The sequence below is a fragment of the Balaenoptera borealis genome, assembly GCF_965194805.1.
Source record: "Balaenoptera borealis genome assembly, chromosome: 17".
Lineage (NCBI taxonomy): Eukaryota > Metazoa > Chordata > Mammalia > Artiodactyla > Balaenopteridae > Balaenoptera > Balaenoptera borealis.
Window position 1 is genome coordinate 77,922,251 of NC_138876.1, and position 26,025 is coordinate 77,948,275.

The 26,025-nt window shown below is 39.9% G+C and overlaps 1 long non-coding RNA gene across 1 annotated transcript; it reads right to left on the minus strand.

The window, feature by feature from the left end:
* Positions 1–1,175: 1,175 nt before the first annotated feature.
* LOC309614538 lies at positions 1,176–10,782 on the minus strand. The gene is made up of 3 exons (XR_014236247.1): positions 8,267–10,782; positions 6,658–6,674; positions 1,176–6,274 (listed from the first exon to the last, which is right to left on the minus strand). It is a non-coding gene; the product is annotated as an uncharacterized lncRNA (long non-coding RNA).
* Between the last annotated feature and the right edge of the window lie 15,243 nt (positions 10,783–26,025).

Sequence of the window (26,025 nt, forward strand, 5' to 3'; positions counted from 1 at the left end):
GTTTTTTTTTTTTCCACAATCCCTGTGCTATCATTGTTTATTTAGAATATATTTGATGTCATATGTTACATCTTCATGTTTATCCCTCTGTCGATTTTGTAGTTATGCCTGACTTTACAATTCTTTATCTTTTTAACTTTTAAGCAGCATACACCACCCCAAACCCATGCCACTTTGACATAAGGATTATTTTGAGCTGAGAGCAATTGAGAAGCAGGTACAAGAAGTTTTCTGTCCTCACCCCCCCACCATATGCCTAAAAAGTAGGACATATATTTGCAAAAGTGTCCTCCTTTCCCTCTCTACCGTGAAGAACAGAAATTGATCACTGGAGAAAATTCTAGACCCTTATTAGCCCAGAGATGGCACCAGAGAAATCTGCATAACAATTTTTGCTTAAACCAGCCTTTATCCACAATTAATTTCCCCATATTTGTCTGCACAGTATTTGCCACCCCTAGAAGCTCAAAATCCTTTTCTTTTGTCTTGTCACTGCTCTGAAAATTTATTGTTCTTTTGTTGATGTGCTGTATAAGCCCAAGTTCTAACCACCCCTTTGAATTACTCATGGCTGAGTGCTCCCATGTGTGTGCGCTAAGCATGGAAACAAACTTCTGTCTTTGTTCTCTCGTTAATCTGTCTTTTGTTAGTCTAATTCACAGGGTGCAAGATGGAGAGCCCAAGATAGGTAGAAGAACAGGATTTTTCTCCTCTTCTATAGACAGGACCGCAAGGAAGTATAGCCAGTGGATGAATATAGTCTGGGCTTCTGCTGTGAAACTACAGATAAAGGAGGAAACTTCCCTCAAAATATGCTGTTCAAACATCGTAGCTCCACAAATTGCCCTGCCTGACCCCACAGCCCGCTCCAAGTATCAGGAAACTGGGGGGCTCTGTATACCCATCCCTTAGACCAGGGATCCCCAATCCCCAGGCCCAGGACCAGTACCGGATCCGCGGCCTGTTAGGAACCTGGCCGCACAGCAGGAGGTGAGTGGCAGGCGAGTGAGTGAAGCTTCATCTGCCGCTCCCCATCGCTCCCCATCGCCCCCCATCACTCCCCATCGCCTGCATTACCGCCTGAGCCATCTCCCCCCACCCCACCCCGTCCGTGAAAAAACTGTCTTCCACGAAACCGGTCTCTGGTGCCAAAAAGGTTGGGGACCCCTGCCTCAGACAGTCTCTGTGCTGAGCTATTCCTGTGGGCCTCTTGGCAAACCTGATTTCATCTGGATTCCGCTGTGTCTTGCTAGTGACCTAAGGATATTCTCTCTCACGGTCATCCTTACCTTGGCCTTTGGGCTTTAAGTTCCACCACCATCTTGGCTTTCTGAGGCAATCGTTCTAATGTCATCAGCACCTGGGTACCACAAGGTAAACATTCCACCCACTTTGACTGAGATGGGATCTAATTACTCCCACTCTCTTGAGAGGCAAGAGGAGAAACCAGGCACCTTCCTCCTCCCCTCTCTCCAGGGTTAAATCCACATCACTGGAGAAGTCTACACACTCACATGAAGAGTATTCAACGTGGCCTTCTCTGAAATGGCTGGTTCTTCTTTCCTACGGGTCTCTAGACCTGCTGAGCTAGTCTTACAGTGAGCTGTGGGTCACCTCCTCTCTTCTTCTGCTCACTTCGTCTATACCCCTCCTCTCCCTTCATCTTCTCGTTTCTAGCTTCTATGTCTCATATTTTTTATTATATGCTTTATCTAGTGCAGTGGCCTTTTCTGGCTTCAGAGTCCTAGTCATTGTAGAGAACTTGTGGTTTTTGATTATATACTTGATTGAATTACAGTTTTTAAGTACTGAGTTTTTACAATTAAATTTCTATAGAAGGCATGTTTCCTTCCAACAGACTCCGCAAAATGCTGGCTGTCCTACTAGTTTATGAACATGTCTTCAAAGTTCTTGAACTTTCTGTCTCGTGCTTCACTCTGAATTCTCTGTTATTTGACACACTGAATTCTCTTTGCCTAACCAGCTTTCTTGGTGAGCTATAGGGACCTTTTAGAGCAGTTTTGGTGGGAAGAACCACTTACTACTTGGAGTGTGAGCTAGAATTCAGTGCCCTCAGGGGCAGGTTCACGGCTCCTTCTGTATAAAGGGTGTTGGTCTCCTCCTGACAGCAGCGACTCAGGAGCACAGGTGCATCATTACTTCAAGGTCTGTGTCGTACAAACTGTTCTTTCATATCCGTTATCTCATTGTGGCCCAAATTATCTTACCTCCTAAGAGATGTTCAGAAAGTAAAAATGGTACTAAGACAAAAGAAAAATCTAGGAGGCCCACAGACTAAATTCTGGTCTTCAAGATTTGCAGTAACACTAAATACTCTGAGAAACCTTAAGGTAACACATTTTTCTGATTTTATTCAGTTCAATATCTTCCAAACTTAGCTGACCATGGAACATCTTCTCTCCATGTAACACTTATTAGGTCAGCAGTAATTAGGTTACACAGAACACGCTTTGAGAAATGTTATGTTATCTTATTATTATATTCATTTTACAGACAAATCGACACATAGCTGCTAAGTGGTGTGTAAGAGGTCAGCCCAGGGCTATGTGACCTTGTGACCCCTGCTCACTCCTCTGGGACTAGGACACAAGGGTTGGGGTTTTTAAAAAGACCAATGAGAAAGAGAAAAAAATTAAGGAGCATATATATCATTTAGCTTTGCTCTGATAACCTAGGCCAAAATAATCCCGCGATTGCAATAATATTTATCTCTCATTCACACAACCTGTCCGCAGATGCAGGTTGGCTGTCAGGGTTTCGTTCTAATTTCTTCTCATTCTGGGATCTAGACAAGCTGTTCTTATGGCAAAGGGAAAATAGCAGGTGGAAATCCTCTAAAGATTTGCCTTCTTACTTATATTATTGTAGGTCATATTTCCTTGGCCAAAGCATGTCACATAACCACACACATTTCTGGTACTGGTTTTGTATTTGTCTGCTTTGCAACCAGCTGCAGTAACAAGTAACCTCCAAATCTCACTCATGTTGCACATGAGTTGTTATGAGTTGGGGGCAGTGCCTCTTCCCCACGTGTCTCCTCACTTTGTGATACAAGCTGAGGGAGAGGCCATTCTCATGGCAGAGGGAAAAGAACAGGTAGCTGGGAGAAACTCCTGATGCCTCTTTACCAAAGTGTATATTATGGACAAGCCCAACAGCAGTGGGAAAGGGTGTTTTTGCTTTCCACATGGAGGAGGTATTGCCAGCTACATGCGAACAGGTGGAGATATGCAATCCTCTTACAGGCAATAGAGAGAGTGAGTGATTGGGACCAAAAATTAGTTGGGAATGATTTCAGTTGAAAATAGCAGAATATCCAACTAACAGCCCCTTATACTGATAAGGGGTTATTTTTCTCATATAAAAGGAAATCTAGAGGCAAATGGTTGCTAGTGTTAGATTTTAGTGTTAGATTTCTCACCAATACCAGAAAGACTCAAATTCTTTTTTTTCCTATCTTTCTGTTAGACTATCTTTAAATGTGTTAGGCATTCATATATATGCACATTGTCTTTTAATCAGAAGGTTGCACAGTTCTAAGAATTACATGCATATTGAAGAGAGGAAGAAAGAAAAATGGATGGTACAATCCTATCAATTTCTTCTATCAAGAATCCAAACACTTTTCAAGAAGCCCCTCCATCCCTCACAGCAAAGACATTTGGTTTCATCTCATTGTGTAGCACTTGGCCGCCCTGAGTTGCAAGGGAGGCTAGAAAGTAAGTATGTAATTTCCACAAACTCTAATGAAGACAGGCAAACGAGAGAGGGGCTTGAGTATCAGTTGAGTTAGCTGATCAACATTGCCTTCCTCGGAAAATTATTGGAAAGGATGGATATTTGAATCTGAACTTCTGTCCTTGTTCACAGCTGGGAAGAAAAGGAAAATTTACATACTTCGTTGGTCTAGTTGATTAGATTTTCATTTGTTATGCACGTAATTTTGTCAATAATAGTATTAAATCTCTCAAACAATCTAGTCTCAGAATTTAACTAGATATATTTTGTTATTAAGGATATTGTTGTTTACCTAGTACACTACGTGTGTAACTCACATCTTCCCTAAGAGAGAAAAATGAAGCACAGTGATGAAATCACATAAAAGGATAGACTTTAGGAGGGAAAAAACCTTTTATTTTCATTTGACTTGCTTATATTTGTAAATGCTTCATAATTCTTTCAAGAGGTCTCTTTTATGTTACTAAAACAGAAAATAATTGTGTGGCCTAATGTGTTACATAGAAGTTGGGATTCACTTCCAAGGGTAGAAACACATTCTTGTTTCCTGAGAGGGAAGTGTTATTAATGTCTCTCCCCTGTTAAAATTGTGAGCTGCGAAAAGGAGTCTGACTGACTTGTGAAACTCTTTTAGAAAAGCCTCATGAAAAAAAGATACTTCTATAGCAAAAACTTAGTGTCTGTTTCCCATGGATTCAGAATAACTATGGGTTCTGGAAGACATAGAAAGAAGGGACATTTCCTCTACCTGCTCCTGCTCGAGAAGTCACCTAGGTCTGTGATTGGTCGTTAAGACTGGAAGGTCTTTACTGTGTTCAGAGGCAGTAGCTACTGTCATCTGGAAGGAAGTCAGTCAAAAATAGGGTATTAGTTTGCCAGTGTCGCTTTAACAATGTGCCACAGCCTGGGTGCCTTAAATAACAAGACTATATTTCCTCAGAGTTCTGAAGACTGAAATTCTGCGCTGTAAGTGTGGCCGGGGTTGGTTTCTCCCAAGGCCTCAGCCCGTGGCTTTTAGACATCCACCTTCTTGCTGTGTCCACACGTGGTCTTCCCTCTGTGCACGTCTGTGTCTTAATCTCTTCTTATGAGGACATCAGTCATATTTGATTAGGGCCCACCCTAATGATCTCATTTTACCTTAATTACCTTCTTAAAGGTTCAGTCTCCAAATACAGTGACAAATGGGGTACTGGGGGTTAGGGCTTCAACATATGGCACCATTCAGCCCATAGCAGAGAGGCACACATGAGCATATTTTCAGGAGGTGTTCATTTCTCTGTAGAACAGTATCCCATATCCAAAATCAGTTACTTCTTCTATTGCTTTTCCTTTCTCTTCTGCTGCCTTTGTGCCTCTCCTTTGATGGCAGACACACATCACAGAAAGCAGCAGTAGTGTCTGCTAGACCACCATGTTACACACACACACACACACACACACACACACACACACCATACATCCACATTCACACACACACACAGTTTGTCCACCTGTCCTGTCTGAGTGTTGGCATCAGTTACCCAAGGACCCAGGCCAGAAACACCTCCTGTTACCATCGCTGTCGACTCAATGATAAGCTCTCATTCCTCAGTCAGGCCAAGGCTGGTTATCTGACTCCAGAGAAGAAGACCCATATGATTTCACAAGAAACTTGTTATTCACGGTTTTGTTTATTTATTGACTTTCCTGATCGAGGACTTAAGAGTAGCCAAATCACATCAAATTTAATTTTCTCAGCATCATCACAAGTTTGGAACTTGGATAGAAAATTCCTACTTTACTTCATCAACAAAGAAGGTGAGGATGAAACCAAACACGTGGAACTCTGTGAATTTTCAATGTGACAATATTCATATCTATTTTACTAAGAAACAGGAAACCCATGTGAGTGATGTAACCACTGGAACACGTGTCCACAGGCAGCTTCTCATATTCTCTTTCTGCTTTGTCACCACGACACTGGTACCTTTACTTCTTCACTGGGCTGGAAATCAGGTTACCAGAAAGCTCTCAGGAGGAGCTTAAATTCTGTCTTGTTTAACAAAGGTGCCTTGGAGACTCTCCAGGCTTGGTTTATTTATATGGAGAGATGAAAGGGTCTAGAAAGTAGCAGTCTCGACTTTGAAGGGACACGGAGTCCGTTCCACTCCGCTGACATGAACCCCTGCCTCCCCTGAGTGGCAGGATCACCCAGAGAGCTGGGAGAATCAGCGTCAGGCAGAAAGCCTGCTGAGCACCAGAAGAGCCGACCTCCCCAGTCCAGCTCCAAGCCGGCCGGCTCCTCTGTTTATTTTTGCGCTGCAGCGGCTGGTGACTGTGGCCTGGAACTGACACAGCATCACGGCGGCCGCCCGTGCATGGACTTTCGGAGACATGCAGACATGAAGGCAGTCGGCACAGAGCTAGGTGTTTCAGCTCTTTCTGGTACCTGTCTTTTGTCTGTCTCCTTTTGGTAATCACTGCTGCTGTGACCTGAATATGTCCTCATGCCAAGTGCGAACTCGACCAGCGGCTGAAAAAGTTGACAGATTTATGTGAACTTGAAATGCTTCTTTTACAGTCAAATATACAGGACTCTGGAGTACAGACGGGCCAAGCTGTGCAGAGCTTAACAACCCAGGGGTCTTACTAACCATGGAAGCAAAATCATCAGAGGGGCCCTTTGTTTCAGCTGTTTCTGGCTTACTTCCAATGTTTTGAGAGACAGGCAAGGGTTGCCCATAATTTCATGCCCAGGCCTGACTTATTTAGAGGAATGGGCTCTGGGGCTGGGGAGAGAAGATCCAGGAGGGGTGGGTGCGGAGGTTTGTGCCACAGGGGGCTGGGGTACTTGTCGTGGGTGAGAAGGAGTGGGGAATTGACCCTGCAAATAATGGGACAAAATTGAACCCTTACCTGAAAGGGCTGCTCACCTATTTTTTAAAAAAGCAAAAAGATATTTAAGTATTTTAAGATTTGAAACACAACTTTCTAAAAGTTTTATATAATAAAGCACAGGTTTATACTTGGACACTAAAATTAGTTCTATGATTTTAGGCAAGTAAGGCAAAACAAAAAAAAACCAAAAAACAAAAAACCGAGAACAAAACAAAACAAAACAAAACGAAAAAACAAAACTCAAAACCAACTGAACAGAAACAACACACCAAACACATTAAGTAAAATGGTTTTAATTTTTGATTTTAAAAAGCATACAGGTATATGTGCTGACTATTTTCCTGGAACAAAGTATTTCAAAAATTTTGACTAGGTCTATTTTAAAGGATCCTTAAACCAATTTTAACAAGAAAAATACAGACATGTTTGGTTGGACATTAGCACCTACTCTTTGTATAGGACAAAAACACAATATTGAATTAAACGATAGTAAAGGAAATTCTGCAGGAGCGTGTTAGTAGAGAATAAACAGTTTGTTTTCTCATAATTTAGTTTAAATGTAGGGCAAGCACCTAGAAAGTTCTAATAATAATGTGACTTCTGAATCTTTGAATGGATTCTGAATTTTAGTCATTTCACAATTCAGTCTTCTAATACCGGTGAAAAACTTTTAGAGACCGCAGTGAGGGAATCGTTTGGCCACTAGTCGTAAAAGAAGAAGAGCTTCATTTGGCCCTGGACCTTTGAAGGTGGACTTGGAACTTGTTCAGACGGCAGCTAGCCCTCAGCAGGGCAGGGGCAGTGGGGAGCTTGAAGATAGAGCAAATGTGATTTTTTTTTTTTTTTCCCAAAAAGGGTTTTGGAATGTCAAGCTGTCATTCTGGTGATTGGCTTACCCACCAAAGTGTAGTCTATATCCTAAAACATGAGAACATGAGATTAATCTAAACATTTAAAAAATAAGTTAAATAGCTTCCTGCCCCTTCCTTAAAATACATCAATAAGACTCTTGTATTTTAGATTTTAAAAATGCACCTCCAGGATTAGCTAGCTGCCAATTTTGAGTACACCTATTGAAAGCCAAATTTGTCTGACTAAATGTTTGTAAACGACTGCCAAATAAAATGGCTTTCGTTTCAGTGTAATCTACCTCTTTCAAAAAAAGCTTTAAAAAAAAATTCAACTAGTTCTTACTATCACTAACAGATTAAATGAATAAATAAAGCAAATGAATAAATAAAAGTTGTCACCACCAAGTCAGCTAATAATATTAGCTGCTACTTGCTAAGGCAAGAAACTATTAATTTCATTATTTTCATCATTATAACTTTCATTTTTTAAGCTTAAAGAGAGATATCATTTTAGATCCTGTTTAAAAAACTGGGTTTATATAACTCACTCAAGGTGGGGAGTAAAAAAAAAAAAGGGAAACTGATTTCTTCTCTGAAGAAGGCTGGCAGATGGCTTGACACACGGTTTTTCTGCAGGAGTTGGGTGTCACTTGAATGAAATGAAAGTCATCCAGAGAATAGAGAGATGGATTAGAAATGCTCTCAATTTCTGCCCACATCCCAATTTCTGCTCAATTTCTGATCCAGGTAAGTCAAATGCCCACACTTTGACTTACCTGGATCTGCAGGTCTTTCGAGCTTCTCTCATTTTCAAGGACAGTTTCCCTCTGGTGCTCTAACTCCACCCTTTCCACTCCCTGTGTGTTCTTTTCCCTTCAATCATTACTGCTCTTCTTTATTTATAGCACCTCCTCCCTCCTGGATCTTCCTTCACGGTCTAAACATGATAGGTTTCTCCTACCACGAAAAATCCCCTCCTCCATTCTGTGCCTGCCTATTTCTCCCCTTCCTTTCACAGCTGAGCTTCAAGGAAACATCATCTAATCATCAGCTTTTCCTTCCCCACCTCACCCCCTGCCCCTAAGTGTTCCTCCCCTTGTCCACTGAGCCTTTCTGGAAAACATCACCGGGGATCCTGACAGCAAGCCCAAACATCTTACCCCTCGTTGCAGCATGTTATAGACAACTTGCTTCTCCTTGAAACTTTTTTTTTTTACCCTCGGTGTGTTTTTTTCTTTTGGTCCTGCGGTATGCGGGATCTTAGTTCCCACCCAGGGATTGAACCCACACCCCCTGCAGTGGAAGCGCGGAGTCTTAACCACTGGATCACCAGGGAAGGCCCTACCTTCGGTTTCTAAGGACCCAATCGTTCCTTCCTTCTTGTTCTCTGAGCCTTCCTTCTGCCTTCCCCAGTGGCTGCTTTTCCTTAAGGAATGATCCATGTCCCTCCTGGTTCTCTCTTTACAGGTAAAGAGCAAAGACTTATAGAGATTAAATGATTTGGTCAGGTTCACAGATTTAAGGGTAACATCAAAATTCAAACTGATACATAAGCAACCCTTTCCCTATGCCACGTTTCTCAGGACATTTAAGAACTCTCAGGAAGGAGCGTTGTCAGACTTGTTTGTACCTGAAGATTCAGAGAAAAGAGAAATTAACAAGCTGATACTACCACCGCCATCAAATATTATGCTGCACGAGTAGTTCTTAATATATCTCTAACAGAACATTTTTTTGGCTTCTCACCTGCAATCTCTCCCTGGCGGACTTCGCTGTGGCCTTTAGCTGGCAACATTATAACCTACGGAGCTCTTGTAAAGCATCCCCATCTGCTTAGCGGATGTGTCCCAGATCCAGCCAGCTTCACACTTCCCGGCTGAACTCTGCCCCTCAAGCTGCAGCTTTGCCTGCACTTCCTGCTTTGCTTTGTGGTCTCCCTGTCCAGCCACGTCCTCAATGAGGAACCCCTCGAAATCCATCACCTTACGAGTGAGTGATGGGAGTAACACAGGTGAGAGGGGTGAGGAGCTCTGATGTGGACCTTTGGCAGTCAGAGTGGGAGTGGGAGAGACAAATGGGTGAGATGTTGAGAAACTATGCTATCGGCCAGCTTCACAGAGGAGACAGTTGTCAGTGAGCCATACTGAACATGCCTTTACGCCATCACAACTGATCTCATTGTCTGAGCCAGAGGCTTGCTTGGCCCACATAAGAATTAAGGATGCAGGATTTGGAAGCAGGACCACTTCTCCATGCTCTCTGCTTCACAAGCATGCCCAGGTTAGGTGTACCTGGGCTAATGGAGGTGGGAGACTTGGTATCTGGACCAAACTCTTTTTTGCACAGTCTAAATTACCTGATGTTTTCCAAGACTCTGGATTGTGTTGAATCAAAAATTAAGAGTTTTTAAAACGATAGGCGTGATAAAAATAACTGTCTCTTGGTTATGCATGGTCCTTATGAACTACCAAGTTTTTCAGTCCAGGACAGAGGCAATGAGAAAAAGGAATGTGATGTTAAAAGTGTAAAAAAATTTGCCTTGAAATACTCTGTTTTCCAAAGCACAGTTTTCTGATTGAATTAGCCTTGCTAAGAGAGTTAATAACATGCCAATATTTTAAAAAATGTATAACTGAGAACAAATAGCCTTTATAAAACACAGCATTTTAGCCACTAGAATCAAACTTCATGAGAACTTGGACTCTGTTCATTTTATCGTGGCTGAATCTCCGTGCCTGGAACAGCTCCTGGTACATCACGGGTACTGCATAAAAAGTTAGTTGTGGAGAGAAGTCTCCAATTATGTGCTCATATTCATATGAGTTGATGTTTAAATGTTTGTCTGCATGTTTGGTATGTTTATTGCCTATGACATCACTTATGGGCAACAGTGAAGAATCTCAAGGAAAAGAAACAATAAAGTTATCTCTAAATTTGAGATAGAGCTGCAGTTCAGTTATTTCCATGCCCTGATTTTATTGTGGTTATTCAAACAATGTATAAATAAGGTCTTCAAATACTATATAAAGTTAATAGTTTAAATTTCCATAAACATAATAGGTCTTCATTCCAATTAATCAAGTGTAAATCATTTGGCATGTAATATAATTTACGATATTGAAACCACCTTTATTGCTTCCAACCTTGCTTCAAATTCAGGAATATAGGATTGATAAACACAAAATCACTCTTTTCCGTAACAGCATGGTTATCACTATGATTGTTCATTAAGATTCAAAAGAAGATAAATAACAAAATGAATAGCTATTTATTTAAAACTGTCTGGAATAATTTTTTTTTAAATTAATTTTATTTTTGGCTGCGTTGGGTCTTCGTTGCTGTGCACGGGCTCTCTCCAGTTGTGGCAAGCAGGGACCACTCCTCACCGTGGTGCGCACGCCTCTCGTTGCAGTGGCCTCTCTTGTTGCGGACTAGATGTGCAGGCTTCAGTAGTTGTAGCACGTGGGCTCAGTAGTTGTGGCTCGCGGGCTCTAGAGCACAGGCTCAGTAGTTGTGGCACACGGGCTTAGTCGCTCCGCGGCATGTGGGATCCTCCTGGACGAGGCCCCGAACCCGTGTCCCCTGCATTGGCAGGTGGACTCCCAACCACTGAGCCACCAGGGAAGCCCCTGTCTGGAATAATTTTAAGGGCACTAAAAATGATACCGACTGCGGATAGTAATTATATGGATAACTATCAAGAACTATTCACATCCACGCATATTTGGCTATGATAGAAGATGGTCAGATTAACTTGACTTAAATTTGTCTTTGGAAGACAGTGTTTGGAGTGGCCAGCTTTGAACTTGCTTCTACCAGCATTTATAACTGCTGTCACTATTCCTAATAACTCTTTTATTGATAGCTTGCAACCTCTGCACTAGGGGCTAATTAGAGGATCACCAGGTTCCTGATGGGGACAGACATCTGATTCCACTTTCAACATTGTTGCCTGGTTACGAAGCCAAGTTTTGGGTCCACTGCAATCTTTGGAAACAGCAGTTTCATCTTTGCACAAGAAAGGGGCAAGCACAGAAATGGAAGTGATAGGAAGAAGTCACTCTAAATCAAAGTTTTCTAGAAACTATGTGTTCCTTAAAATTTTTTGGCTTTTATTTTCATTTTGAAACATGATGCCATATATATGGATATTCTTTCCATTCCAAACTCTCAGTGGGAAGAAACTTTCTATTTATAAAGTGTTTCAATGTGGTAAGGAAGAAATGAGGAAGCCAAATGATTGACTTTGTAAAATAGGTTAAGTAACTTATTTTTTCGAGTTTATATCCAACTAGAATCAGGCCACACAGGTAACCAATATTCATTAGAATCCCACTTAAAAATAAACACTGGGATAGATGCTGGCGTTACAGGGATTAATTAGACATGGTCTCCATCCTGAAGAGGCTTACAGTGTAGAGGGGCACATAGACAGCTACACTAGACAAAGCAGACTCAGCTGGTGTGATATTTTCCAGAAAGTCTCTGCTGACTCAGTTCTGCCCAGACCCCCTCCCACCACGTGTGTCCAGGGCACACTGTTGTCTTTCTATCATGTCATTGATCAGATCCACTCATTTCACTCAACGTATATTCCCTGAATGCCTCCTACACGTCAGGTTCTATTCCACATGCATAAATAAACATATGCATTTGATATATATGTATATACATTTATATATTATATGTGAGATATATAGTGGCATGTAAATAAGAATGTATGTTAAATAAATCTTTGCAAAATCAAGGGCATATTATATGTGCTGTTTTTGAGCTTTGAACATGGCTCAGTATTTCTCTTTACATTAAATATTCATTGACAATGCGCTTTTAATATAGATGCATCAGATTCCATCATTTGGAGAACAAACCTCAGTCTGTTTAGCCAGTTCCTAATTATTGGTCATTTGGGTTTTAATTTTTTCCTGTTACAAATAATACGAAGGCTATTGCTTCTCTATGCAAACCTTTGATTGCATTTATTTTTTTAAAAAATTTATTTACTTATTTATTTATTTATTTATGGCTGTGTTGGGTCTTCGTTTCTGTGAGAGGGCTTTCTCTAGTTGTGGCAAGTGGAGGCCACTCTTCATCGCGGTGCGCGGGCCTCTCACTATCGCGGCCTCTCTTGTTGCGGAGCACAGGCTCCAGACGCGCAGGCTCAGCAGTTGTGGCTCACGGGCCCAGTTGCTCCGCGGCATGTGGGATCTTCCCAGGCCAGGGCTCGAACCCGTGTCCCCTGCATTGGCAGGCAGACTCTCAACCACTGCGCCACCAGGGAAGCCCTGATTGCATTTCTATCACAAGATTATAATTAGTAATCAACCTTCAACGTAATCAGCCTTTGGAAGCAGATACGTTCTCTTTGGCCTTTCAGTCAGAAGTCTTAACTGTGTTGTGTGATTTAATTTCACTTTTGTGTTTGACTAAGTTTAGATTTCTAGTTCTACACTTTATCAGTGCAGCGGAATAATTCAGTCAAAAAGAACAAAGGCTGTGCATTAGCTCCTCTTACAAATTGATACCTATCTGAACATACATAGAGAAAACCTCCATCAAGGACTGGCTCGGAAAGTGAGGAGGGTTCTCCGAGGGCATGGGGTTGGGGGAAGTCTGAGGTGGACACAGTGACGCCAGTGATGGTGTGACTGGTAACCCTAGTCTGCCTCCCAAGAACTAGTGTCACCAGTATTTCCAGCTTTCAAGGCTAAAGTCTGAATGATCTTCCCCCCATCAGCTGTCCTCACTGAGTCCTGCTAGAACGTCAGGAGAATGAGAGGTGCTAATTAGGGGTGGAACTGTGTGCTCCCCAAAAAGATATGTTGAAATCATACCCCCAGTAACTCTGGATGTGACCTTATGTGGAAATGGAGTCTTTACAGAGGTAATCAAGTTCAAATGAGGTCATTAGGGAGGGTCCTCATCCAATATGTCTGGTGTCCTTATGAAAAGAAGACATTTGAATGCAGAGACATGTACAGAAGAAGACAACCACGCTGTGTGAACAGACCCAGGCAGGAGACAGCCAAGTGAAGACCGGAGTTATGCTGCCCAAGCAAAGGAGCGCCTGGCCCAGCAGAAGCTGGAGGGAGGAAGCTAGAAAGTGTCCTTCCTTGTAGGTTGCAGAATGAGCGCGGCTCTGCCAGCACCCTGATTTCAGACGTCTAGCCCCCAGAGCTGTGAGACTACCTATTTCTGTTTTGTATAAGCCACCTGTCTGTGGTATTTGCTATGGGAACCCTACGACACTAATACCACACTTATATCCTGTGGCTATTGACCCCAGCTGATATTTGACATGGGGGGGGTTAGACTGTAGCATTTATTAGAGTTCAGCTCTAATCAGATTAATCAGATGAATTCATTCATCCTTCCATTTCTTATTTAACAAATGCTTATTTAGTATCAACCATCTCCCTCCGATCTTAATTTCTAATGCGTCAATGCCACAGATACCTTTTGAACAGTTTTTTCAGTAGAAGTTGTACCATATTTCAGGGACAATTCTTTCTGTCCCCCTTTGCCTGCAACTCAATGGCCAAATAAAATGTTCCTACAGGGACACCGTGGCCGACTGTGCTGGTCCTCTTTCTCTCACTCCCTGGTCCCTCCACGTGTCACGTGATGGTGTGTGGTTTTGTATTACTTGGTGGTTATGTTTATCTTGTCTCCTTAACTCAGTAATGCTCTGTTTGAGCCAACTGAGGTCGAACCGTTAAATATACAGCCCCCCACCCCACCCAGTAGATAAGTCTCTACTTCCTTTTCCACATCTTTTATTTGACAGCAAGGAGAAAGAGTCCACGAATTCAACCTAGAGTCCAGCATTTAAGCAAAGACATCACTTTCTTCAATTTATGTGTGAAGGGTTTACTCCTTGACAATTATAACCAGAACCTCTCCTGTATTCCCACAAGGTCTAGAGTGGAGGTGAGCACACAGCATTGCCCATAACACACCTGTGTTCTCTGTGTTCCTGTCTGTTTCAGACAGAATGGGGCTGGGCTCCTTGCCTAAGATGATGTTTATCCAACACTTTGTTTTGCCCCTAAAATTTATTGTTGTATTTGGGGGATTTTGGTTACCATTGTTATGATCATCAGGGATCATGGCAGCAGTGGAGAGAAGCAGCCAAACTCTAAGAGGTGGTATTACAGACTAGCTTCTTAAGAGAAGGCCTTGAGATCGCTTCCCAACTCTCACACCTAGGGGCAGTGTGACTCGGGAAAAGCAGTCAATTTGCCAAGCCCAGATGTGTTAGCTGCAAAATGAGAGTAAAATTATCTGCCTCAGTTGACAAGTTATGAATATTCACTGAGAAGTAATGTGTATATAAAGCTTAAGTAGACAGTAGCTGGAACATAGTTAGTGCCCATAGACAGAACACCATTAATACTAAGTAGGACCCAGCATTAGACTTCCAGGTGATACTGAAAGACTGGGAGAAGCCAAGGTTTCGGATATGGTCAAGTGCCGGGAACATGCTCTGGTCACCAGTTGGCTGGAGTCATATGCAGGTGTGGACTGTAGTCTCACCTCATGTACTTTGAAAAATGCAAAATCCCAGGGGCTTTTTCCATTTTTAACCTTTTATTTTCTTATTTAACATGTGTCTTTGATCCCCTGCCCCTCCTCGAACTCAACTTCTGGGCAGTTGACAAAAGGTCTTGAGACAAAATCTGATGCCATGAGCGCCTTGTTTCAGCCCCTCTTTCTTTTGCTTCACTACCATCTAAGTTTTTATATTAATTTAAATTTTCATCGCATTCTTCTGTCAGTGATATTAGTAGTTTTGTGTATAGACATCACCTTCAATGGAACAAAGCCTTTTCAATAACTATCCTAAGAGAAGTACTTGCATTTCTTTAACCCTTCCCAGAGGGCTAGCTGGAGACTCCCAGAGGCAAACTTCATGGAATATAAGAAAAACAGTCCTAAGGCAGAAGAGTCTTATGTAACCTCAGTAAACACCAAAACACATAAGTTACTGCACAGAAAGACGCTGTAATGTGGAATTGTTTATTATGTCAGACAGCATCAAATTTCCATGGCTTTATAGGGAAGGAAATTAGAGCAATGAGTTTCAATTAAATTATGAACATGAAATCTCCCTCAGTTGTGCTAATAGAAAACCCTAATGTTGATCCTGGCATAACTTCTAAATTTTAAACATTAATGCTTTTCGTTACTCATAATCACCATTAAAACTTGAACACCATCCATAAAACTAGTCTTTATTTTTAGATGCCAAAAGGTAAAGCAAGAGCAGTTGAAGCTTCTACATGTAATAAAATGCCAGGCAGAAATATGAGGCTATAGAACTACTCATTTTCAGAGACCCTCAGCTCTCTAGAGACCACTGGGAGTTTATCCTATCTATTCATATAGCTTCATTTATTAGTATAATCTTATCATATGAATTAGGGCATTACAGTAAATAGTTTCATTAATTACTAGGTCTTATAATGTTAGAGCAATTCTGTTGATACTCTCTGATCCTGCCAAAGGCTTTAAACCTGCAATTATGCTTTGAAGACTTCTGACATTCTTTTTTCCTCAAAAATCTTTTAAAACTCTCAATATAAGTGGCTGTGGAGCTTGGGAGGTGGGAAATATCATAGTGTCTGATAAGGTGAACAGTGGGAATTTTCTCTAACATAACCCGGGCTGACTGGCATGAAGGAGTTCGGTGCTTCTAACAGCAGACTTGTCTTCAGCTCAACTGCAAGTGGGCGAGGCTTTCAGGACACGAGTAACCCAGCCCTCAAAGGGTGGAAGAAGCTAAGACACAGTTTCTTGAGCATACAGAGGTTCCCCTAAAAATTAAAAATAGATCTACCATATGCTCCTGCAATCCTACTTTTGTGTATATATCTAAGGGAAGTAAAATTAGTATCTAAGAGATAAGTGAAATTATCATTCTATTATTATATTCATTGCAGTATTATTCACGGTAGCCAAAATATGATAACAACCTACACATCTCTCAACGGATGAATGGATAAAGAAAATGTGATCTATCTATCTATCGTCTATAATGGAATGCTATTTAGCTATGAAAAGAAGGAAATCCTGTCGTTTGACAGCATGAATGAGCCTGGAAGACATCATGCTTAAGTGAAATAAGCCAGACATAGAAAGACAAATATTGTATGATCTCACTTATATGTGGAATCTTAAAAATTAGCACTCAGAAACCTGATCAGAGAATGCAAGTTTCCAGGAGCTGGAGGCTGTGTGAAATGGGGAGTTGGTCGCGGGGTATAAACTTTCACTTATAAGATGAATAAGTTCTGGGGAATCTAATGTATGACATGGTGGTTATAGTTAATACTATATTGTATACTTTAGACTTGTGAAGAGAGTAGATTTTAAGTGCTCTCAACACAAAGAAAATGGTAACTATGTGAGGTAATGTTAGTTAGCTTGATTTTGGTAATCATCTCACAGTGATTTAAATCATTATATTGCACACCTTAAATATATACATTTTAAAAATCAATTACACCTCAATAAAGCTAAAAAAAGGGCCCACATACATGAAATAAAAAACCTTGAAAACATCACATGTGCTTGGAACATTGTGACACAACAACTAAATTACAGGGAAACTACCTCTCCTATTGTCCTCCCAGCTCTGATGTATTGGGTCGGGGGTCGTGTTTGGGCCCCTCTACATCCACACTATTCTAATCAGAAGGGACAGAGTTTAATAAAAGTTCCAGCTAGAAAGAGGCAGCTACTCTAAGACTGTGCAAAGCCAATGGTCCACGTGGAAAGAGTCGAGATCCTTTTCCACGGCAGCGCTGGATAAATGCTAATGGGCACTGGGAATTCAACTGAAAATTATCCTAATTAACCTCTGCAGTGAGGCCAAGGGAAATCCATACACTGGCCAAATCTCTCCAGAAGGAAAAAAAAAAATCCTTCACCGTTTCTGGCACCTAAGAACCCAAAACATTATCCTGAAGGCTCAGCGAAACAGCAAACCTCTTAAAATGCCTTATTGTAGGAACCATAAGACTATTTAGAATAACTCCTAAATGAATATCGATAAGAAAAAATGACCTCTGTGAAACAGGTCCAAGAAACGGTAAGAGAATGGGTTGTATTAATTATGATTCTGTTGCAACAGACAGACAGCCCAGGACAAACTGGCATTAGCAAAAAAGAAATTAACTAACTCCCTTATGTGAAATGTCCAGGAATATACTAGCTTTAGATACTGCCGCACAGATGAGTCCGAGTTGTGTTCTCACAGAATGATCTCTCGCTGTCCATATCTCTGAGAGAACCACCGTCCTCTCTGTGGGTTCTATCAGAAAATCTCTTTCTTTTGGGTAGACGATGGCTGCAAGAGCTCCAGTCACACCTCTCAGACTCGGTATCCATGGAAACAGAGCAGCGCCTCTTACTCAGCACATTGCTCTTGTAGCTTCATTGGCTTGTCAGGTCAGGTGCTCTTTCTGGAATCAATTGCTGGGACAGATTTCACTGAGTGGTTTCGGTACAAGACTCCTGCCTTTCCCTGAGGCTTGTCAGGTCACAAAGACCTGAATAAATCTCCAAGGTAAACCAGGAGCTTTGGCTTGGAACAGTGGAAATGAAAACTGCAAACAGCAAAGACCCACTACTTAGCGTAAGATTAAAATGAAGCAGAGCATGAAAAGATTCATAATAAAATTAAAATCAAAACAGAATTGAGTGCAATACACAAGGACTGCAAAAAAAATTAATAGAATGACAGGATCAAAATTTGCATTGGGACTAGTAATTTGCAATGGTACGAATATTAAATTGTGATATGAAGGAAAAATTAAGAAAATCTTCCAGAGGACAGAGGAAAAAGAAAAGAGGAAACTAAAAGTCATGAAAGGCTCAGAAAATAAATCCAACTTAAAAATTATATTTTAGAATACAGAGCCCGTAAATAGACCCACATAAATATAGTCAACTGATCTTTAATGAAGGAGCAAAGGAAATACAATGGAATAAAGATAGTCTTTCAACAAATGGTTGAACAAATAGGCAACCACAAGCAAAATCATGAATCTAGACTCAGTCCATACACTCTTCACAAAAATTATCTTGAACTGGATCATAAACCTAAATCTAAAACACAAAACTATAAAATTCCTTGTTAATAACATAGATGAAAATATAGATAACCTTGGGTATTGTGATGACTTTATTTTTTAAATTTTTTATTATTTATTTATTTATTTTAACATCTTTATTGGAGTATAATTGTTTTACAATGGTGTGTTAGTTTCTGCTTTATAACAAAGTGAATCAGCTATACATATACATATATCCCCATATCTCCTCCTTCTTGTGATGACTTTTTAGATACAACACCAAAGGAACCATCCATGGAAGAAATAATTAATAAGCTGCACTTCATTAAAATTAAAAACTTCTGCTTTGTTAAAGACAGTGCCAAGAGAATGAGAAGACAAGTCTCAGACTGGGAGAAGATATTTGCAAAAGAAATATCTGATAAAGGACTGTTATCTAAAATATACAGAGAACCCTTAAAACTCAACAATAAGAAAACAGACAACTCAACTAATATATAGACCAAAGACCTTAACAGACATCTAACCAAAGAAGATACACAGATAGGAAATAAACATATGAAAAGAGGCCCCCATATCATATGTCATCAGGGAAATGCAAATGGAAACAACAATGAGATAATACAATGCACCTATTAGAATGGCCAAAAGCTGGAACACAAATAACAGCAAATGCTGGTGAAGATGTGGAGCAATAGGAACTCATTCATTGCTGGTGAGAATCCAAAATGGTACCACAGATTTGGGAGAGTCTGGTGGTTTCCTACAAAACTCATCATACTCTTACCACATGATCCAGCAATTGTGCTCCTTGATGTTTACCCAAGGAGTTGGAAACTATGTCTACAAAAAAAAATCTGCACAGAGGTATTTATGGCAGCTTTGTTCATAACTTTCAAGACCTGGAAGCAACCTAGATGTTTTTCAATAGGTGAATGGATAAATACACTGTGATATGTCCAGACGATGGAATATTATTAAGCACTAAAAAGAAATGAGCTATCAAGGTATGAAAAGACATACGGGAAACTTAAATGCATATTATTAAGTGAAAGAAGTCAACCTGAAAAGGCTACATACTGTATGATTCCAATTAGATGACATTTTGGAAAAGGCAAAATTATGGAGACAGTAAAATGATCAATGACTCTAGGCATTGTGGTGGGCGCAAGGATGCATAGACAGAGCACAGAGGATTTGTAGGCTGTGCAAATACTCTACAGGACACTCTAATGACGGCGAGACGTCAGCATCCATGTGTCCAAACCTGTACAGTGTACAATACCAAGAGTAAACCCTAAGGCAAACTATGGACTATGGGTAATTATGATATCTTAATATAGGTACATCAATTGTAACAAATGTTTCACTTTGGTGGGAGATGTTGATAATGGAGAAGTCTATACATGTATGGGGGCAGGAATATATGCGAAATCTCTGTACCTTCTTCTCAATTTTGCTGTGAACCTGAAGATCCTCTAAAAAAATAACGTCTTTAAAAACATGATAGGTATTCCTGAAGAAGACTTCAGAACAATGAGAAAAGAAGCTATAATTGTACATAATTGAAAAAGACCTCCCAAGACTTCCCTGGTGGCACAGTGGCTAAGAATCCTCCTGCCAATGCAGGGGACACAGGTTCGAGCCCTGGTCCAGAAAGATCCCACATGCCACAGAGCAACTAAGCCCGTGTGCCACAGCTACTGAGCCTGTGGTCTAGAGCCTGCAAGCCACAACTGCTGAGCCTGCGTGCCACAACTACTGAAGCCCGTGCACCTAGAGCCCATGCTCCGCAACAAGAGAAGCCACTGCAATGAGAAGCCCGTGCACCGCAATGAAGAGTAGCCCCCGCTCGCCACAACTAGAGAAAGCCCGCATGTGGCAATTAAGACTCAACGTGCCAAAAGTAAATAAATAAATAAATAAAAAGAAAGAAAAAACCTCCCAGACATTAAGAAAAAATGTGTATTTATGTCAAAGTGACTTTTTTGGTCCAAGAACTATTAACGAAAACTGACCTATATCTACATATTATCCAGCTAAAATTATCAATTAATATCATATAGAAAAATTCTGAAATTATTCAGCAAGAAAAAATAGACTATATACAGAGAAATAAAAATAATTCTGGCCAGATTACTAACTTCCAGAAAATAATGGAGTCCTTATTGTCTCCAGAATTTTGAAGGAGCAATGTTGTGACCCAGAAATTTCATAATCAGCTCAATTATTATTTATGTATGGAAAGAACAGACATGACCATAGTAAGAAGTTATGATATTTACCTGCATATATTAAAACAAAATTACTTATAGACATAATTCAGCCAACTGGTAGCTGTATCAAAATAAAAATTAAAAAGTAGAGATGTCATGGTGTGTGCTAGGGACTGAAAGTTTGTGTCCCCTCAAAATCCATAGATTGCCTTAATCTCCAATGTGATGGTGTTTGGAGGTAAGCCCTTTGAGAGGTAATTGAGTTTGGATGAGATCATGCAGGTGGAGCCCTCTTGATGAGATTAGTGCCCTTATTAGGGAATGAAGAGATCAGAGCTCTCTCTCTCCCCACCATGTGTAGATACAGCAAGAAGACAGCTGTCTGTAAGCCAGGAAGAAAGATAACTCTCATCAAGAATCTGACCATGTTAGCACCCTGATCTCACATTCCAGCCATCAGAACTATGAGAAAGAAATGTTTGTTGTTTAAGACACACAGTTTATGGTATTCTGTTATAGCAGCCCAAAATGATTAAGACACTATGTAAAGAATGATGGAACTTTGTTGTCTAGAGTCAAATCTAAATGGCTGTAAATACGATTACAAATATTAATGTAACTGTAAAAATAATTACTGAAAAATAATATGTATATACTTTAAAACAGTAACTTAATAACATTGACCTGGGTTTTGTACATCATGTTACAGTAACAAAAACTAGGTTTGGGGGAAATGGAGAAACAGTAAAACTATACTTTCTTATATCAGGGAAGTCCAAAAGATATCATTCCATTTTTACCTTCATAAGCAGAGAAAAAGAAATTAAGAATATTTTTGAAAATTCAAAAGTAATAGATGGTAGTATTAAAATAGAATATATAATTTTTAAAATGAAGGAAAGAAAGAACTAAGAAATGACAGCCTAAGCTCATACAGCAAAAGGCTAAAAACAAAAATGAAGCATTAAAATGTCAGAATTAAGAATATTTAAGACAGCATATTATTTCCGTCAATATATTTAATGTGTTAATTTCTTCTAATAAAAGTAGAGACTCACATATTGTATTACAAACAAAACTGAAGTTAATGCTGGTTACAAAAACAAACAGGGGTGATGTCAAAAAACTTGCAAAATGGGTAGTTCTAAGCTCTTATGCCCCCATTGAAACATTGAAAAATAAGCAGAAACTGTCAGAACCAACTTTGTCTGAACTCTGGAAAAAACTCAAAGGTTTACGGAGCCAAATAAACATTGAATAAAGAAAAAGGCAACTTCAAGATGTTAGAAAAGTTTTGTGGCATTTTTACTTGCCCTTATCCCAACACCAACCTGACACAGAAGTAGTCTTGAAGACAAAAACCCATGTTCCCAGAGTGGGATCTTGATCTCTGGCTCTGGAGAGAGACAGAACTGACTATACTTGCAAATTATTGTGCCTGTCTGGTCTAACCTGTCTGGGAACTGCCTCTAGAAGTGGTGGTCTCTGTTCCACCTAAGTAGAAATTCAGCCTGGAAAAGTGGCAGGCATTGGTCAAAACACTGCAAACCAAACTAAAAACAACTTCGAGGACAAAAGGTTATGGTTGAAACATAAAGCAGACTTCTTAGGATGCTTAAGGAGAAAAGCTGGGAGAATTTCTTTGGAAAATTAGGACACACAAAAGCACCTACATGTATGGGGGAATGTAGAAGGCTGTATGCATGCATACTCAGGGCATGACACATGTTCAGAAAAGACCCAAGAAGATCCTAAGCTTTCACCTTAGGCTCAGTGAAATCCTGGCTAAGTGTCGAAGGAGTGTCCTGGTAAGACTGGGAGAGGTTTTCTTTTTGTTGTTTGTTTTATGCTTTAGCTTCTGGAGTTCAAAGAAATGTCTGTCAAAACACAGGTTTAACACAAACTAAAGAACTGAGACTTCACAGTGACCACACACAATAAGAAATAGAGTCTTTGTAAGAATAATTTGGGAAAGTCACTAAATAAATGGATGGTTACAGCCTATAATAATAATAATAATAAAACCCCCAGAAAACTCAGGGAGGGAGATAATGTGATATTCAAATACACAGTATTCAACAACAACAACAAAAAATCACAAGTATACAAAGAAATAGGACAGTAAGGTCCACCTAAAGAAACAAAAGAAATTGACAGAAACCATCCCTAAGGAAGTCCAGACATTCGACTTCCCAGTCAAAGACTTTAAAATATCTATCTTAAATATGCTCAAAGATTTAAAGAAAAACATGGAAAAAGAAGTAAAGGAAATTAGTATAACAATTTATGAACAAATATCAAAAGGAGATAGAAATTATAGAAAGGAACCAAACAGAAATTCTGGAGCTGATTGAATCAACATCAAAATTCTCCTAACAAAGAGGTCTAGGACTATTGATACTAAGTATAAAATAGGTAACTAATGAGAACCTACTGTATAGCACAGGGAACCCTACTCAGTGCTCTGTGGTGACCTAAATGGGAAGGAAATCCAAAAAAGAGGGGATATATGTATACGTATTGCTAATTCACTTTGCTGCACAGTAGAAACTAACACAATATTGTAATGCAACTATACTCCAATAAAAATTAAACAAACAAACAAAAACAAAGGGAGGTCTAGGACCAGATGACTTCAATGACTAAAAATTAATACATTAGATAGGATGAAGAAAATAGGGAATATCTAAATAAATACTTGATATTCAAAATGAACTGTGGTGTGATTTGTTAGGAAGTGATGTGTTTCTTCCTTTCTATTTTAAAGAAAAAAAATGGTTGGACCATCTTCCTGGAAACAGAACAGCAAACAAGGCAGTACTTCTTTCTCCCCAAGGATTCCCCTACCCTGTGGTTTCATGATACTATTATGAAAATTGTGCATAATTTTTTCCTTTGACCATGTATACACTTTAAGTAAAATGCAATCCTCCTTTTCGACTATCATACCCATTTAAATGTGATGGTTTATTTTTAAGAAACTTGATTTTGTCCTTCAGAGACTTGGTTACGAATTCATAAAAAAATTATATTCTTTGTTGTTTTTCCAAAGCTAAATGAATTAAAATCCTTCACATTTGGAGGATTACAACTTCATATTTTAAATTGTGGATGGGCCACAGACATAGCAAAGCCTCTCTCCTGCTAACCATTAAAGCCAGCAGTTACCAGGAAAAAGGTAGTCAAGGTACACTGCATTTGTCAACAAACTTATTGTGGAGAAATTAGTCCAGAGTCTTCAAGAGAACTTAGAAGATGCCTCTGATCCATGAGGACATCAAGAATCTCTAGTTATCCAGATTTTTTTTTGGAGGGGTGGACCATAGGGAGGCCAAAAGCATTTCACGGTCCCAGACTCAGGACTCCTGGGATACGAAATGTGAAATGTGTTATTCATTTAAAAAAATTGAAAAGAACATCAGACTTGTTCATTTCATTTTCTTAAAATCAAAGAATAATGAAGTCAGTTAGAAAAATGTAGGTAAATGTCAAGCTTATTATTATGTAAATAATTCAGTACAGGATTTAAAGAAAAAAAAAATCCTCAAATGGGTATGCAAAGATTCTTAAGTTTGTCTTACTTTGGCGTTAATAGACAGATGAGCTCATAGGGTCTTTCTTCTCAGCCCACATTAAAAAGTAGGTTATTAAATAGCTTTTGCTGTACTCAGAAACTGCCAATAATAAGCCATTGAAAGACATGAGGATATAAAAATGAAATTTCTCACATCACAAAGAACAAATTCAGGGAGAATCTGAGCCTGTGCTCACCACAGGCTTTGCTCCCAGGTGGGCTTGGGAGGTACATTTCACTGGCGATGTCAATTTACGCAGAATGGTGTTCTGTAGAGAAACTAATTGAATGAGACCCTCCGGAGTTTGCCTCGCTCTTTCATAACCCGTACAATTTTTATTGCATTGTGCACTGGCTGACATAAGCAGAACACAAATGAGCTTGGTGAGGGAGGATTGTGCACCTGTCAATAAGCCATTCATCTGTATGCAAGTTATATTACCATCTTGCCTTTTAGTACCAAGATAGGAGGGGGAAATGCAAGGGTGAAGAGACACCTTCTCAATACACCTACTCATCTCAGCCTCTTTTGTTTCTACCTCACTTTTCATCCCCTCCTTGACTGTGTGAAGCCCTTGAAAGGACTGTTATCAGCTATCATTAAACCAGCCACCTGTCTCCTTGGCAACTCTTATCAAGCTGTACCAGGCTGCTGGGCGGCTGCTGAGTACCTTCAACCCTGCACTGAATAAAGAGTTTCAAACTGTTACCATCTGGTATACTGAGCTCTTATAAAATATCAGGAGAAAAACTGTATCTGACACTGTCTACAATCTTTGTGATACAAGAAGATGTATTGGAATTCACAAAAAGGTGGGAGGAAGAGAGAAAATTCATTTCACAGGTGCAGGAAAAAAAATTCTTTTGATCCCCTTTTCAAACTGATGAATAATTTTATGAAGAATGTCTGTCTCTGACTCTGATCAATAGTATGTTAATATTCTTATTTTCTTCTCCATATCCACATCTTAGCACCATGTCCAGCCACTGAAAGAAGAAAGGAAGCTGCCTTCTTTTGGTTCTTTGACAGATCAATGTCTTGGGCATATATCTGGACAAAACTCTAATTCGAAAAGTTATATGCACACTTTTGTTCATAGCAGCACTATTTACAATAGCCAAGACATGGAAACAAACTAAGTGTCCATCAACAGATGAATGGATAAAGAAGATGTGGTACATATATACAATAGAATATTACTCAGCCATAAAAAAATGAAATAATGCCATTTGCAGCTACATGAATGGACCTAGAGATGATCATACTAGGCAAAGTAAGTCAGACAGAGAAAGACGAATACTATATGATATCACTTACATGTAGAATATAAAATATGACACAAATGAACTTACCTACGAAACAGAAACAGACTCACAGACATAGAGAACAGACTAGTGGTTGCCTGGGGGGGGGGTGGGGGAAGGGTGGGTTGGGAGTTTGGGATTAGCAGATGCAAACTATTATATATAGAATGGATAAACAACAAGGTCCTATTGTATAGCACAGGGGACTATATTCAATATCCTGTGATGAACCATAATGGAGAAGAATATGAAAAGATTGTACGTATGCATAATTGAATCACCTTGCTGTACAGCAGAAATTAACACAACATTGTGAATCAACTCTACTTCAATTAAAAACAAGACTAAAGGAGACACCACTG